The sequence below is a fragment of the Lolium perenne genome, chromosome 2, assembly GCF_019359855.2.
Source record: "Lolium perenne isolate Kyuss_39 chromosome 2, Kyuss_2.0, whole genome shotgun sequence".
Lineage (NCBI taxonomy): Eukaryota > Viridiplantae > Streptophyta > Magnoliopsida > Poales > Poaceae > Lolium > Lolium perenne.
Window position 1 is genome coordinate 37,406,142 of NC_067245.2, and position 15,254 is coordinate 37,421,395.

Here is a 15,254-nt window from a genome sequence, read left to right on the forward strand (position 1 = left end):
AAACATGAAACATAAATTGGAGAAGACAACCATCTAGCTACTGCTATGGACCCGTAGTCTAGAGATGGACTACTCACACATCACTTCGGAGGCGGGCATGGCTATGTAGAGGCCTTCTGTGATAATCTCCCTCTCCGGTAGTTGGCCAGGAAGAGCTTCAGAACCCTCCCGGGCTAGGGTCGGCGATGGCGGCCGCGATGGAACTTTTCGTGGATGTAGGCTCGGGTATTCAGGTTTTCCTGAAGAGGTGAAAAAATAGGAGGAAGGGTGAGGTCGGTGGGTGCCCGGGGGGTCCACACCTCCCCATGGAGCGGGCAGGGCCTGGGCCGCGCCATTGCCTGGTGTGGCCGCATCGTGGTGCCTCTTCGTCTCTCCTTTAGAGTTTGGACTGTGTCTTCATTACGATAAAATAGGAACTTCGGCTATTATTTCGTCCAATTCCGAGTAAAGACCAGAGAGCTAATCATACCTAACTAAAAGAAAATAAAAAGCTCTAAATTATGAGTGGAACCATAGCTAAACGCATGTCAACACCCAGATTTTTAAGTCCAGATGCCTATTATATCATACATCGCAATCCCAGGAAGATAGTTTTTGCGAGACATAATAGTAAGTAGCATAGAGTCAGCATTTATTACAACGCATACTTGTCTTACAACCATAGATCACATGATCCAATATTACACAAATATATTGTTCAACAACACAAATAGTAGCGGAAGCGAAGTAGTAGTGGACTATCTATTCCACAGGCAACGCTTGACGTTAGAAGACGATCCTAGTTATCGTAGACATCCTGTTGTCCTTCATCCTGATAGTGTGGCTCCTCTTCAAAGTCTGGCATTTGAATAGCCAGGGCAAAGCCATGTGTACTTTAAAGTAGTCGCAAACTAATACTAAGGTAAATACTTATTGAGTGTAGTGAGGGGTGCTAAGCTCTAGGTTTATTTGCATAAAGCCAAGTTTTAGTTTATCAAACATTTAGTAAAGACTCATCATTTTCTAGAATAACTCAAGTGGGAACATTAGTGTCATTCCCACAAATCATTTGTGATTCAAGTCAAATCACCTTTCAATTCATCATTCCTTTTTAAGATCAAAAATTCTGATAACGGAATAGTATGGCCTTTCCAATCGTCCGTAACCGTGGACACGGCTATTCGAATAGGTTTAACACTCTGCAGAGGTTGTACTCTTGTGCCACAACTTTTGATTACATCCGTCGAGGATAACCCCGAATCATCGTAACTCAGTACGCGGATCATCAACCTTAACCTTTCACTTATATATACTAGTATAGGCACCTCTCCCCGTGAGCTTGGCCTCCTGGTGAAAACCAACTGTCAACCCGGGAACTGCACAGGGCTTGGGTCGTACATTCACCTCATATTCACATCATTTCACAAATACGGAGGCAGCCTCGGCGTAACCCCTATGATGCTTGTTTAGAGGGAACCCATACTAAAATACATAAGTTTCTAGTTAAGCCCTACCCATAATCAGGTATGGTGGGGGTACTTGTATAATTGGAAGGGTATCGCATTCAAACCCAATCATCAGTTTTCATTTAAATTCACCAAGTCAACCATGTCACCTTCAAATTGACATTCTTTCAAAGTCATTTCACTTCACCATGTTCCCATCTAGAGTAGTCAAATTTTATTTGATTAGCATTAGCAACTATTTCATGATGGGTGCTATCTAGCTTTGATTTGCTCTAAGCTAACCTTAAATCTTGTTCTACTCTAGACCAAGTGAATCATAAATCAAAAAGTACTTTGAAATAAATAAGCAAAAATAAAAGTAAGGTAAAAACATGGGATAGGTAAGACATAAAATAAAGTGTGATGGTGCCTTGCTCTTGTAGAGCTATGCACTTGGTGATTTGGCAAGGGTATTAGCTTGCCTTGAGCAGGGTAGTTGTCAAAGTTCTCCTCCTCCTCCTGGGAGTAGGCTTCCTCCTCTTGGTACTCCTCGTTACTAGCGTCTATATACGAATACGAGGTATAAACACCAAACCAATCTTACATACTACACTAAAACACACCAAAGAGTTCACACAATTAACTCTAGCATCATATCATTCATGGCATGGTGAATTACTTGGTTGGTTCTTATTTAAGAGAAAAATAATTTCCTCTCATTATACTTATTACTTTATTTGCTATTTAGATCTTTAGAGAAAATAATTTTCTCTCATTAAATCTTATTAAGATTTAATCTCCTCAAATAATAATAAGGTATGAAATATAAGTTGACCAAGGTCAACATTCCATATCTATTATACGGGAGTATAATTTAAATGGGGTGCTACACCTCATACAATTTAGAACTAACATTTAAATGGTTTAAAATCTCTACGTAATAACAATCAGAGGTTTATTAGCCTAAGGTCATTTCCTCTTATTGTATTACTTAGGATCAAGATTTAAATGAGAGAGTAGCTCTCATACTATTTATAGAATTTGAATGCCAAGATTTAAATGCACTGGAGATTGCTACATAGCCATTATTTTGATCTAGTCCATGATCATACAAACAACCTGACTAGATTATTGCATAATCAATTAGAGGGCATCAATTTTGATTTATGAGAGTTGGAATCAACTCAAAATAAATTATGGTTGAATTTTAAATAAAGTTTCAAGTTGTAAAAGTCCCTGTCTTGTTATTTTTAGCATTTTAATTCTACTACGAATTTGGAGATGGGACCAGTGGCATTGGCTAGATAATTTCATTGGCTTTTCAGAGGTATAAAGTTTGCTAGATTTGGAGTGGTAGATTTCAAACTATTCAAATTTAACTAAAGCATCTGCAGGCTATTTGAATAATTCACAAATCTAGATTTGAATACTTGGTCTTGGCGGGAAATGGAAACGGGCCGAAACGAAATTAAACAACACTGGGCAGCCCAACAAGCATCTGGTGCGAGTGGGCCGCCCTGACGAGGTGGGGGCCACCCGTCAGCGGCTCATCAACGAGCGAAGCGGTACGTGAGATGGGAAGCGTCGGATTAGAATTAGATCGTGCGGTCGAGGATCACCGTCGTCTCCGACGAGATCCCGACGTGCTGGCGGCATGCCTAGGGGGTCGGCGAGCGTACCAGGCCTCCGGCGGTCGAGGGCGAGGTGCGCGGTGACGTTGACGTAGATGAGGAAGTCCCTGGTACCGTCGGCGAGGCGTGGGGAAGCGTCAATCGGCGGCGAGGATCTCAGGGCTCCGGTGGACTTCGGCTTGAAATTGCTGCTGCTCTGGCGAGGTGGTGTCTAATTGCCTGGTGGAGAAGAAGCAAGGATGAGAGGAGAGTGAGTTGCTGTGAAGAGTTCGTGCTCGGGGCTCCTCTATTTATAGATGGGGAGGTGACCGGCGGGTGCTGTGAAGGAGCGTCCATGGCGCGGCGTCTCCGGTGCTCGAAGGGGCAAGGCGAGGACGGCTATGCGTAGGCGTCATCCTGGCGATGCTCAAGGTGTAGCTGGCGCAGAGAAAAGGTGAAGGGATGGCTCGGGCGCATGCGATGATCGCGGCAGTACCCGCGGTATGTTTCCGACGAGGACGACGGTGACAAGGTGGCCGCAGGCGTTTGAGTGTGTCTACGTGGTAGAGGTGAGGGTGGCGGTGCTCGTTCCAGTTATAGGGATGCAAGGGGATGACGGAGGCGATCGAGCGCGCGGCGCTTTGGCGCGTCCAGAGCGCGCTCACCGCGTGGCCTGGCATGGTTTTGGACGCGCCTCTCCTGGCCAATGCCGTGCGCGCGCGAGCCAGGGCCGTGCACCATCAGTGTCCTTGTGCTGTGTAGATGCTCCAGGACAAAGATTTGAGGAGAGAGGGAGGCCAGAGAGATCAAGTGCTTTGGGGCCGACATGGACACGGCATGAAGCTTTTCTCCCCTTTTCTCCACTTTAAACGAAGAGGGCAAGGACGGGGCTTGATGCAGGAGTTTCAGGAGAAGCTCATCATCATGAATTAAATTTGGTTTAGGCCAAAATCCACTGGATATTGAGGTGTAACACAATTCTGGATTAATGCCTGCCAAGTGTTCGGCACAATGGCCGCAAGAACATTTTTGTTGAATTTTGGAATTCTTTTTGGTGCAACTCATTTATATAATTAATGTGATAGAATGGTGGTGGTGTTTATTTTGGAGTTGATTTGCAAAGTTTCAAAAATGTGGTCATCTTCACTTTGTTTCAAAGTCCTCTCTTGTCATCTCTATTCTGGTCAACCTGGTCAAAGTTAGCATGGGTGGTCAACAGCAAAGTTGTTCACGTTGACAAGGTCTTGGATGACATGGCAAGTGTTGACCGAGTTTGGTTTATGAAAAGTCCAAACCAGAGGGGTAAAGTGAGGAACATTTTATAAAACTCAATTTTGACCATTATCATATGTATGTTGGTTTTGAGATTTTGTTTGATTTGATTCTAGTTTCTTTGATGCATTTGTGTTTTTTATGATATATAAGTACTTTACAAGCAATAGATCAAGCAATGGTGGCCTTTGATGATGATTTGAACAATTGGCCTTATGTGTATGTGAGGGTATTTGGCCCATTTTGTGTTTCTTTTATTTCTCTCCAAATGAGGAGCTATGATCATGAATTAGGGTTTAATAGCAAGTGATCAACACATCAACACTCATCATGGCAAATGCACAATAGAAAAGCACCCTATGCATGAAACTATATGTGACACTATATGAATAGAAAAAGTTTTTGTTTGTTGCAAATTTTGAGTCTTTGAAATTCTATTTCTTGATTTATTATTGTTGAAACTTGGGATGTTACAACGCAGTACTAGCAAAAGAGAACACTCACAGAACAATAGAAGTGAAAACTAGAGTATTCTTTGCAATTAAAAACGAAGTGTGTCATTCTAAAAAACAAATATTCTGGGATCCAACCATATGCTACAGTAAACAAAACAAAAGAAAACTAAAAATAAAAATAAAAATGCTCCAAAAACAACACATAACATATGAAGCAACAAAAATATAGCGTCTGGAAAGATGGCCTAATGCTTTGTTGATGGAGGGGGATGCCTTGGGCATCCCCAAGCTTTGACGCTTGTACCTCTTGGATATTTTTTGGGGTGACATGGGCATCTCCAAGCTTGAGATTTTATCCGTACTTCATCTCCTTACATCATTCTTCTCTCCCTACACTTAAAAACTTCCTTCATACAAAACTTCGCACAATTGTCATTAGCAACATTAGTGCAATCAAAATAACAAATTCACTTGGGTTCAGTTCTAACATATATCAAACATCCATTAAAACATTTTCTACTGTAACAACTTCTTCAGAAAGCCCTTTCTCCCAAAAGAACTAAAAAAGAAAGAGATTAAGAGGCAAATGCAAATAGTGGCAGAAATCTATCAAAACAGAATATCACGTAAAGATCGATTTTTTCAAAAATCCTATGTTGCTTGGATCGAAAAGTGCAAAAAAACGAAAGTTAGATAATAACCTAGGGCATATGCTCACGAATTGGCAGCTCAAAATTACGTTCTGGCTGGGAATAAGAATTTTTTTTATGACAGCATAGAATATGTTTCAGGACAACAATTTCTCCAAATCTTACTTTCTTCCTATTAGAGGCTATGCTTAGCACAAAAACGAAATAAAAATGATAAGGAGAGGTCATTATAGAGGTAATAACTTCCAAGACTCAACGAAATAAAAATTACAGAAATAAAACATGGGTTATCTTCCAAGAGTGCTTTTCTTTAACGTCTTTTAGCTAGGCGCAGAAAAAAAGGTAGCATCAAGTATTTTCAAGTGAAGAAGCATCGTGATCAATACCAGAAGTCTTTTTAATAAAGAATTGTATTTTATCCATATAAGTTTTAGAAGACCCTCTCTCAACACTTTTGGGTCCACTACTTTCATCAAATGGGTTTTCAGGGACAATCCAATCAAAATTCTTTTCCAAAGCTTCATGCATTCCTATGAGTTTAACATCTATTGGTATATTGATTTCCTCCCTATTTTCAGGTTTGGTTTTGTCTATGTTTTCAAGTTTACCAATAACATCTACGCATGAGCCTTGCATCTTAAATCGATCAAAGACTTTTCTAGCTTCTATAGCAACATCTCTAAATTCTTTAAGCAAAGTTTTCAGGATAAAATCTCTCTTTTCATCATCCTCAACTTTATGAAGTTTAAGAAACATTTGCCGCATTATGGGGTTAAGGCAAACAAACCTAGCCTCTAACATTTGAAATAAATAAGTTGCATCAGTTTCATAATTAGGAGCAAGTTCCACTAAGGATCTATCCTCAACATCTTTGTGCTTAGTAACATGATTAAAGAATTCTTCAATGTTATCTCTCCCAATTATAGAACCACTACCTATTGATAGGTCTTTCAAAACGTACTTAGGGATTAACAGAATGAGCTAAAAATAAAGCAACAAATAACAACTATAAAAGAAACATTTTTTTGTATTTTTGATATAATGAAGCAAACAAGACAAAGTAAAATAAACTAAACAAAACAATAACAAAGTAAAGAGATTGGAGATGAGAGACTCCCCTTGCAGAAATCCTCTTTTTCCCCGGCAACGACGCTAGAAAAGTAGTTTGATGAGCGCAAATTACAGACCGTTGGAGAACCCCAAGAGGAACAAGTTTTCCCTCAGTAAAAAACCAAGATTTAATCGACCAGTAGGAGAAATGAGTGACTTCTGAAGGTGTTGCTAGCTGACTTGTGGTAGGATGCACTACCGACGTCAGCAATAACGTAAAACCTGCACACAACACAACCAAAATATTTTGCCCCAACTTATAGTGAGGTTTTCAATCTCACCGGTTTTGCTGAAAACAAATGATTAACTGTATAGCGTGGAAAGAGATGTTTATTTGGAGTGGAATTAAAGAGAACAGTGTTTACAGTAAGTAAACAGAACATGATAATTTTATTAGTGTAAAACAAAGGATCGGGGTCCACAGTTCACGAGATGTGTCTCTCCATAAAGATAAATAACATGCTGGGTGAACAAATTACAGCTGGACAATTGACAGAATAAAGACTATACATGACAAGATGATTACTATGAGATTCATTTGGACTGTAATCTAACTACGTCTATGACTAATAATCCACCTTCCGGTTATCATCGGAATCCCTTCCAGTATTAAGTTGCAAGCAACAGATTATCGCATTAAGCAATGTGTGTAAAATAAACAATAGAACTATCCTTAGACAAAGCATTGTTGTTTTCTCCCTAGTAGTAAAAGCACATCTGCAACCTTGTCACTCTCCTAGATTACTAGAGGCATGAACCCACTATCGAGCATAAATACTCCCTCTTAGAGTTAGAAGCATATACGTGGCTAGCAACGGAGAGCATGCAAGATAACAAATAACGTATGACAACTATATAATCGATCTCAACATAGTTTTCAATATTCATCGGATCCCAGGAAACACAACATGTAGAATTACATAAAGATGATCTTGAACATGATAGGCAGCTCACAAGATCTAAACATGAAACATAAATTGGAGAAGACAACCATCTAGCTAATGCTATGGACCTAGTCCAGAGATGAACTACTCACGCATCACTTCGGAGGCGGGCATGGCTGTTTTTTGTTGTTACGAAAAAGGGAGGTGGAAAGTCAGTGCCAAATGCATTAGAATCCTTGGTCGAGCTAATGTATGATTTCGTGCTGGACCTGGTAAATGAACAAATAGGTGGTCTTTTCGGAAATGTGAAACAAAAAATTTTCCCTCGCATCTAGGTCACTTTTACTTTTTCGTTATTTCGTGACCCCCAGGGTATGATACCCTTTAGCTTCAAAGTGACAAGTCATTTTCTCATTTCTTTGGCTCTTTCATTTTCCATTTTTATAGGAATTACGATCGTTGGATTTCAAATACATGGGCTTCATTTTTTTTAGCTTCTTATTACCTGCGGGAGTCCCACTTCCGTTAGCACCCTTCTTATGTAGAGGCCTCCGGTGATGATCTCCCTCTCCGACAGGGTGCCAGGAAGAGCTTCAGAACCCTCCCGAGCTATGGTCGGCGATGGTGGCCGCGATGGAAATTTTCGTGGATGGAGGCTCGGGTATTTAGGTTTTTCCTGAAGATGTGAATAAATAGGCGGAAGGGCGAGGTCGCTGGGCCCCCGGGGGGCCCACATCACCCCATGGAGCGGCCAGGGCCTGGGCCACGCCATGGCCTTGTGTGACCGCCTCCTGGCACCTCTTCGTCTCTCCTCTGGACTCCGTCTTCGTTACGGTTAAATAAGAACTTCGACTTTTGTTTCGTCCAATTCTGAGAATATTTCATGTACCAATTTTCCGAAATACAAAACATCAGAAAACAGGGAACTGACACCGTGGCATCTTATCAATAAGTTAGTTCCGTAAAATGTATAAAAGTGCAACGAAGTGTAAAAAACATATAGAAATTGGTGCAAAACAAGCATGGAGCATCAAAAAGTATTGATACGTTTGTAACGTATCACAATCTAAAATTTCTCAACTTTCACCCTGCGGAGTCAGCTCCCTCACAAGGCCCCGCTTCCTTCCAAGAGGCGACACGGCGAAAACACTAAATCCCGCCGCCGGAAGGCCCTCCCAACACCTCCCCCTCTTCGCCACCGCTGAAAGGCTCCACCGAGAAAATCCCAGGTGGGGTTGTCGGCGGTGGGGTCTTTTTCTTCAGGTGGCACGCGGCGGTGACACATCCAGATCTGGCGGCATGGAGCGGCAGGTTCCTGACCACTAGCGCGGGTCGACCTCAACGAAGGTGTGGGCTCAACCTTGTCTCGGGGTGGTGCCATTGCTACTGTGGACGGCAACTCCGGGCTCGGCCTTGCGTGGGGCGCTGCATCCATGGAGGCAGGGCGCACACACACCTAGCAGTGACTGGCTAAATGGCGGTGGCATGACGGACCTCCACCGTCCAGTTAGTTCAGAGGATATGGAAGAATGGTCAGCGCGCGTGGCTGTGGTGATGGCGGTAGTGGCAAACACCCATCTTCTTCATCAGTGTTCCTCTCCTCTCGGTGATGGCCTCAAGTCGGCGGCTTGCAGCCTCGTCCCCCATGTCTAGCTTTGGCAACAACAGGGTCACGGTGACTAGCCGAGGTGAAAGCACTACTCTATGTGCCGACGATGGTGACCACGATGACTCCTTTTTTCGAAAGGTGGGAAGAAGCTCCAGCCACTACATCAAGCGATGCATACGACTTTCTTTTAGATTTTATGGAACAAAGACTCATCAAAGGCATAGATCGCAAAACTCGAAGACACCACACCACACATACAAACCCGTCATTGAGTAAAGAAACACGTCGTCAAGGCCTATGCCCTAAAAACAGAAACAAACTCCCTACCAGCTAAAAAGCACCGCGGGCGTTGCTGAGTCACCCTATGGAGAAACAGGAGCACACGACTGATACTTTGCAAACGTATCTATAATTTTTGATGCTCCATGCTTGTTTTACACCAATTTCTATATGTTTTGTTTACACTTCGTTGCACTTTTATACATTTTATGAAACTAACCTACTGAGAAGATGCTACAGTGCCAGTTCCCTGTTTTCTGCTGTTTTGTATTTTCGAAAAGTTTACAGGAAATATTCTCGGAATTGGACAAAACAAAAGCCGAAGTTCCTATTTTACTGTAACAAAGACGGAATCCATAGGAGAGACGAAGAAGTGCCACGAGGTGGCCACACCTTGCCTAGGTGCGGCCCAGCCCTTGGCCGCGCCTAGGGGTGGTGTGGGACCCTCGAGCGCCCACCGACCTTGCCCTTCCGCCTATATATTCATCTGTTCGGGAAAAATCTAAATACCCGAGCCTCCATCCACGAAAAGTTCCATCGCGGCCGCCATCGCCAACCCTAGCTCGGGAGGGTTCTGAAGCTCTTCCCGACACCTTGCCGGAGAGGGAGATCATCACCGGAGGCCTCTACATCGCCATGCTCGCCTCTGAAGTGATGCGTGAGTAGTTCATCTCTGGACTACAGGTCCATAGCAGTAGCTTGATGGTTGTCTTCTCCAATTTATGCTTCATGTTTAGATCTTGTGAGCTGCCTACCATGATGAAGATCATCTTTATGTAATGCTACATGTTGTGTTTGGTAGGATCCAATGAATATTGAATACTATGGTTGAGATTGATTTTATACTTGTCATATGTTATTTGTGATCTTGCATGCTCTCCATTGTTAGTAGATGATCTGGCCAAGTATGTGCTTGTGACTCCAAGAGGGAGTATTTATGCTCAATAGTGGGTTCATGCCTCTAGTAATCTAGGAGAGTGTCAATAACTTCTAAGATTGTAGATGTGTGGTTGCTACTAGGAAGAAAACAATAATGCTTTGTATAAGGATAATTCAATAGTTTACTTTGAACACTTTTCTTAATGTAATAATCTATTGCTTGCAACTTAATACTGAAAGGGGTGTGGACGCTAACCGGAAGGTGGATTATTAGTCATAGACGCAGTTGGATTACGGTCTATTATTAGGTTATAATGCCCAAATGAATCTCATAGTAATAATCTTGTCATGTATGGTCTTTATTCTCTCAATTGCCCAGCTGTAATTTGTTGACCCAGCATGTTATTTATCTTTATGGAGAGACACCTCTAGTGGACTGTGGACCCCAGTCCTTTCTTTTACACTGATAAATTCATCTACTACAAACACCTGTGTTGTTTCCTTACTGCAAGCACTATTCTCTTTATTTCATTGCAAACAAACATCTCTTTCCACACTATACGGTTAATCCTTTGTTTTCAGCAAAACCGGTGAGATTGACAACCTCACTGTAAGTTGGGGCAAATTATTTTGGTTGTGTTATGTGCAGGTTCCACGTTGTTGCTGACGCTGGTAGTGCACCCTGCCAAAAGTCAGCTAGCAACACCTTCAGAAGTGATTTTTTCTCCTACTGGTCGATTAAACCTTAGTTTCTTACAGACAGAAAACTTGCTACTGTGCTCATCACACCTTCCTCTCGGGGTTTCCCAACTGCATTAACCTGCACAACATCAACGACCGGTGTAGCAGACTCTGCACGAGCGCCTCATGTTCTCACTTGAAAAGCCAGCACCTCCATCAACGCTGGTCCATCTTCAGGGTAGAGCTCCGCATAGCCCTTGGAACTCCTCCTAGCACCACCACCCGACAATTGCTCCCGAAAACAATACCCTCATGATGGTGAGCGATGCTAGCTACACCGCCATTCTCCGATCTGGGATACTCGGAGCTAGGATTTCCTCCGGAAGCAAGTCAGATGAAGTGGAAGCATTCCACAATGATGACGCCTTCAAGAAGGAATGATTTATATACACCGCCATCGCCCGCTAGACCGGAATTTGAGCATGTTTTTCACTGGTGGATGCGCCACCCCACTCTACACCGGGATAGCCGACTGCCCCCCTCACCGACAGAGGAGGATGCCACCACTGGCTTGTCGATGAGACCTCCGCCACCAACTCCAATCACCGGAGAAAACACTAACCGCCATGACGGAGAGGTGTGCCCCATAGGGAGGGGCACCAGGGCCCACATGATACCGCCACTCTTGGCCACACCGCCAAAGAAGCTGGATGGACAACAATCAGGGTCGCCCTCGCCGCCAGTTGCATCACAAGAAAATCCACCCGACCGTCACCGACCCGCACCACAGTACCAACCGCAACCAGGCACGTCGTGTCACAGATCAACCTCCCGGACCACCGCCATGGATTGCGCCATGGATCCCACGAAAGCGGTCAAACACCAGTCCCACCCCAACCAGGGATGCGTTGCTGCCGATCTAGCATTGCCTCCACCCGCGCGACGCAGGAGATGAGTCCCGCATCCACCAAAAACCACAGGCTTTGCCCACACACCTGTGCTGATAGCGGCGATAGGGAGAGAGTGATGGTGGCGACGAGGTGGTGCTAGCTAGGGCTGCGCCTGTGTAGCCCATGTAGGAGGGCGATGAGCGGGCTATCTTCCTGAACCTAACCTGTAGGCACCGTTTCCTTTGTGTGGGCGTGTTCATGGCCTTCACCTTTCCTTCCCTCCCGTGGGATACCGAGGGAAACCCTAGGTGCAGTCCACCGGACTAGGCATCAACGACACCACAATGTTGTTATCTTTTTGAAGACATCGTCCTGGCCATCTAGGGGAGGCCGATGCAGCATTGATTACGCTGCCAATGTTGGCCGCTGCCGAAGGCTTGGGCTTCCTGGGTGTAATGTATGACATGGTGAGTCTGTAGGGACCTGCCTTCTTCTCTCAGACTCCCCTAAGCACATGAGGGGAGGTATATATGGTTGTTTGAATTTCCTTGGAGTTGAGGACGAGCTTCGGAGGTGTCTTGTTTGGTTTGTGACGTGGTCTAGAAACCACGTGCTCATTGTAATTGTCATTCTCGCGTTGTTTGCCATTCAGCAATGTATCGTGATGTGTGTGGAGTTGCAATGTTCTTGGCCCTGTATCTTGATGCGTGTGAAGTTATAGCCTTCACAGGCATTGCGAATATTAACACGTCCAACATGATGTCCTTGTAATGCATCTCCGAGTTTGTAGACCTTTGGACATTGATTGATGTGGTTAACCTTGTGGAAGGAACCGCGGACACCATCATTGGGAAGTTCACCGATTCGGGAGAGTACTCGGCGGCATCGACATGCAAGGCACAATTCTAGGGCATGACACGCTCCTACATGATGGAGGCAGTTTGGAAAAATTGGGCTCACCCGAAATGCAAGCTTTTTGAGTGGCTAATCCTACAAGACCGAGTTTGGACGGCCGACCGTCTCCAAAGGCGCGGATAGCCAAATTGCGGGCATTGCAAGCCATGTAACTTTAAGGATGAAACCGCGGTCCACCTCCTATCCAGGCGCCCTTACTCGATCCGGATATGGAACATGAACATCTCTTGGCTTGGCCTTTCTATGGTGGACACGGCTCATTGGGCAAGCTATGACTCTGTCAAGGAGTGGTGGGAATCGGTAATCTACACAAACGGTACTAGAAGGAAATCTTTGGCGTCACTCATTATGCTCACCTCGTGGAAGATATGAAACGAAATGAACACTAGGGTGTTCTGCAACATCTCTACAATGCCGACGGTGGTGATGGCAAATATTAAAGTTGAAGCGTCCTTGTGGGGCGTCGCCGGAGTAAAGCACTTGGGTTCAATAATGTCGTGAGAGTAGGCTTATGTTTTTAGCTTTTGCTCGAGCGCTTGCTAGAGCATTGGCTCCTCTTGTAATATTTGGTTATGTAAAACTCTTTCTTAATTAATGAGATTAGACAGAGTTTTTTTTTGAGAAACACATTACAACGCAGACGCTCACATACACGCGTATACACTCACCCCCATGAACGCACACACGCACACCCTACCCCTATGAGCACCTCCGAAAGACTGAGCCGGCGGGGATTTTGAAATTGACGAAGTCACCACTGGCGCCTCGCTGTCGACGGGAACATCGCCTCCCACTGAATGAATATTCCGCCTTAGTGAGACACACAGATGTCAAACCTGGGATTTGAACTCTGGTGGGCTGCGGGTACAACCACCCTCCTAACCACCCAACCTCAGGTTGGTTCTCGAGATTGAACTCTGGTGGGCTGGGGGTACAACCACCCTCCTAACCACCCAACCTCAGGTTGGTTCTCGAGATTAGACAGAGCTTTTGTCTTCGTTTAAAAAAAAGATATAGCCTTCTTAGGGACGAGGCATATCTGGTCCCGGGCACATCTGCTCCTCTTTTGTGGACCGTCTATATCGTTTTGGGATCTGAGCCAGTGACAGGTGCTGTCAGACCGAGCGTCCCGAAAAAAGGCAGGTACGGATCAATACCCGTACCGCACAGTAGCCTAGCTTGACACATCCATTGACGGACGTGACGGATGTTAACCTGTTCTGGTGGTACAGAAAGGCTGACCGGTGTATCCTTTGGTACAGAATCAGACATCTTAGGTGGAGATTTGCTAAGCTAATACGTTGCTGACAGTACATTGTTTCGCTGAGATACTCCATTTACTACTAAACAACTACCCACTACATGTGCTCGGCACCAAAAACTGCCTCAGCTAATCATCAAAAAATGGTTTCTAGAAACAAAACTTGCCGAAAAATCTTCCACCCTCATTTTCAAATGAATCAAAGAAGATATAGACATGAGCGGAAAATATACATTAGATTAACCATCCAGTTAAAATGTTTGCATAAATAATTTGTCATGGAAAAACATTGAAGAACAACACACAATAATTTGGACACCAGCAATTACTAATTAATACCCCATCCTTGAACAAGTTTTTCATCATTAAACGAAAATGGTCCAGCATCTAGCGTCACTTGCTAGGTATGAACTACTACTCAACAAGCACTCACGCAACACCACATCAATTGCTTTGTTGCAAATTCAAAGAAGACTTCAAGAAAAAGATGAGCACTGCCAAATAAATCAATAACAACACGCACGAGAAGCCCCCTTTGGTGCTCCAAGGAGAATCGAATTGCTGGGAGCACACGCATACGGATAAGGACGGAGTCGAGGAAGACTATGTTCACTGGAGACGAGGGGCACGCTGGATTCATGCGCTCCAGCTGCCAGAATTGAGGAAGACTACAGAATCGGGTAAATATGTGTGCAACAAAGGACATGGGATTTGTGGAAGATAGCCGCGTTTTGAGAGAGGATGAAAGTGCTGATGCATATTTGAGTGAATGGAAGTCGCCGGTTGCATAAGATGGGTTCGGGAATAGTTCTGGATTTGGCTAGAAGCTGTTAGGGGGCGGTGACAATGGAAAACAGCTTCGTACAGAATGTTTCATCACTACCCGGTCCACTCTGTCGAAGTATTTTGTACCGGCGACGCTCATCCGTCAGGATCGATATAAATAGGGATGCAGGTGTGGGCCAATGGTACTGTAGACTGCACATTACAAAACAGACATACAGCAAGAAATACAGCCTAGACTACCCAGTACCACCAATCAAAAAACATGTGCATCTGAGCCCGAGATCAAAACAACATTTTCGCCTTCTTAGCTTTTCATCTATAGAATTAATACATCTTCTATGGTGTATTCTCAAAGGGAGAAAATGAGACCAGCAGGGCCGAGCCGGCGAAATATTGCTGCACAAGGCAATTACATCCATGAGAGTCCTATATTGAATCATATATATCGGTTATATATTTTCTATCTAACTGCTAGAATGCATGGGTGATGTAAGCAAATCGAGCGAGGTTGAAAATATGGAAGGCCGAGACACCCAGCAAGCGCGTTCC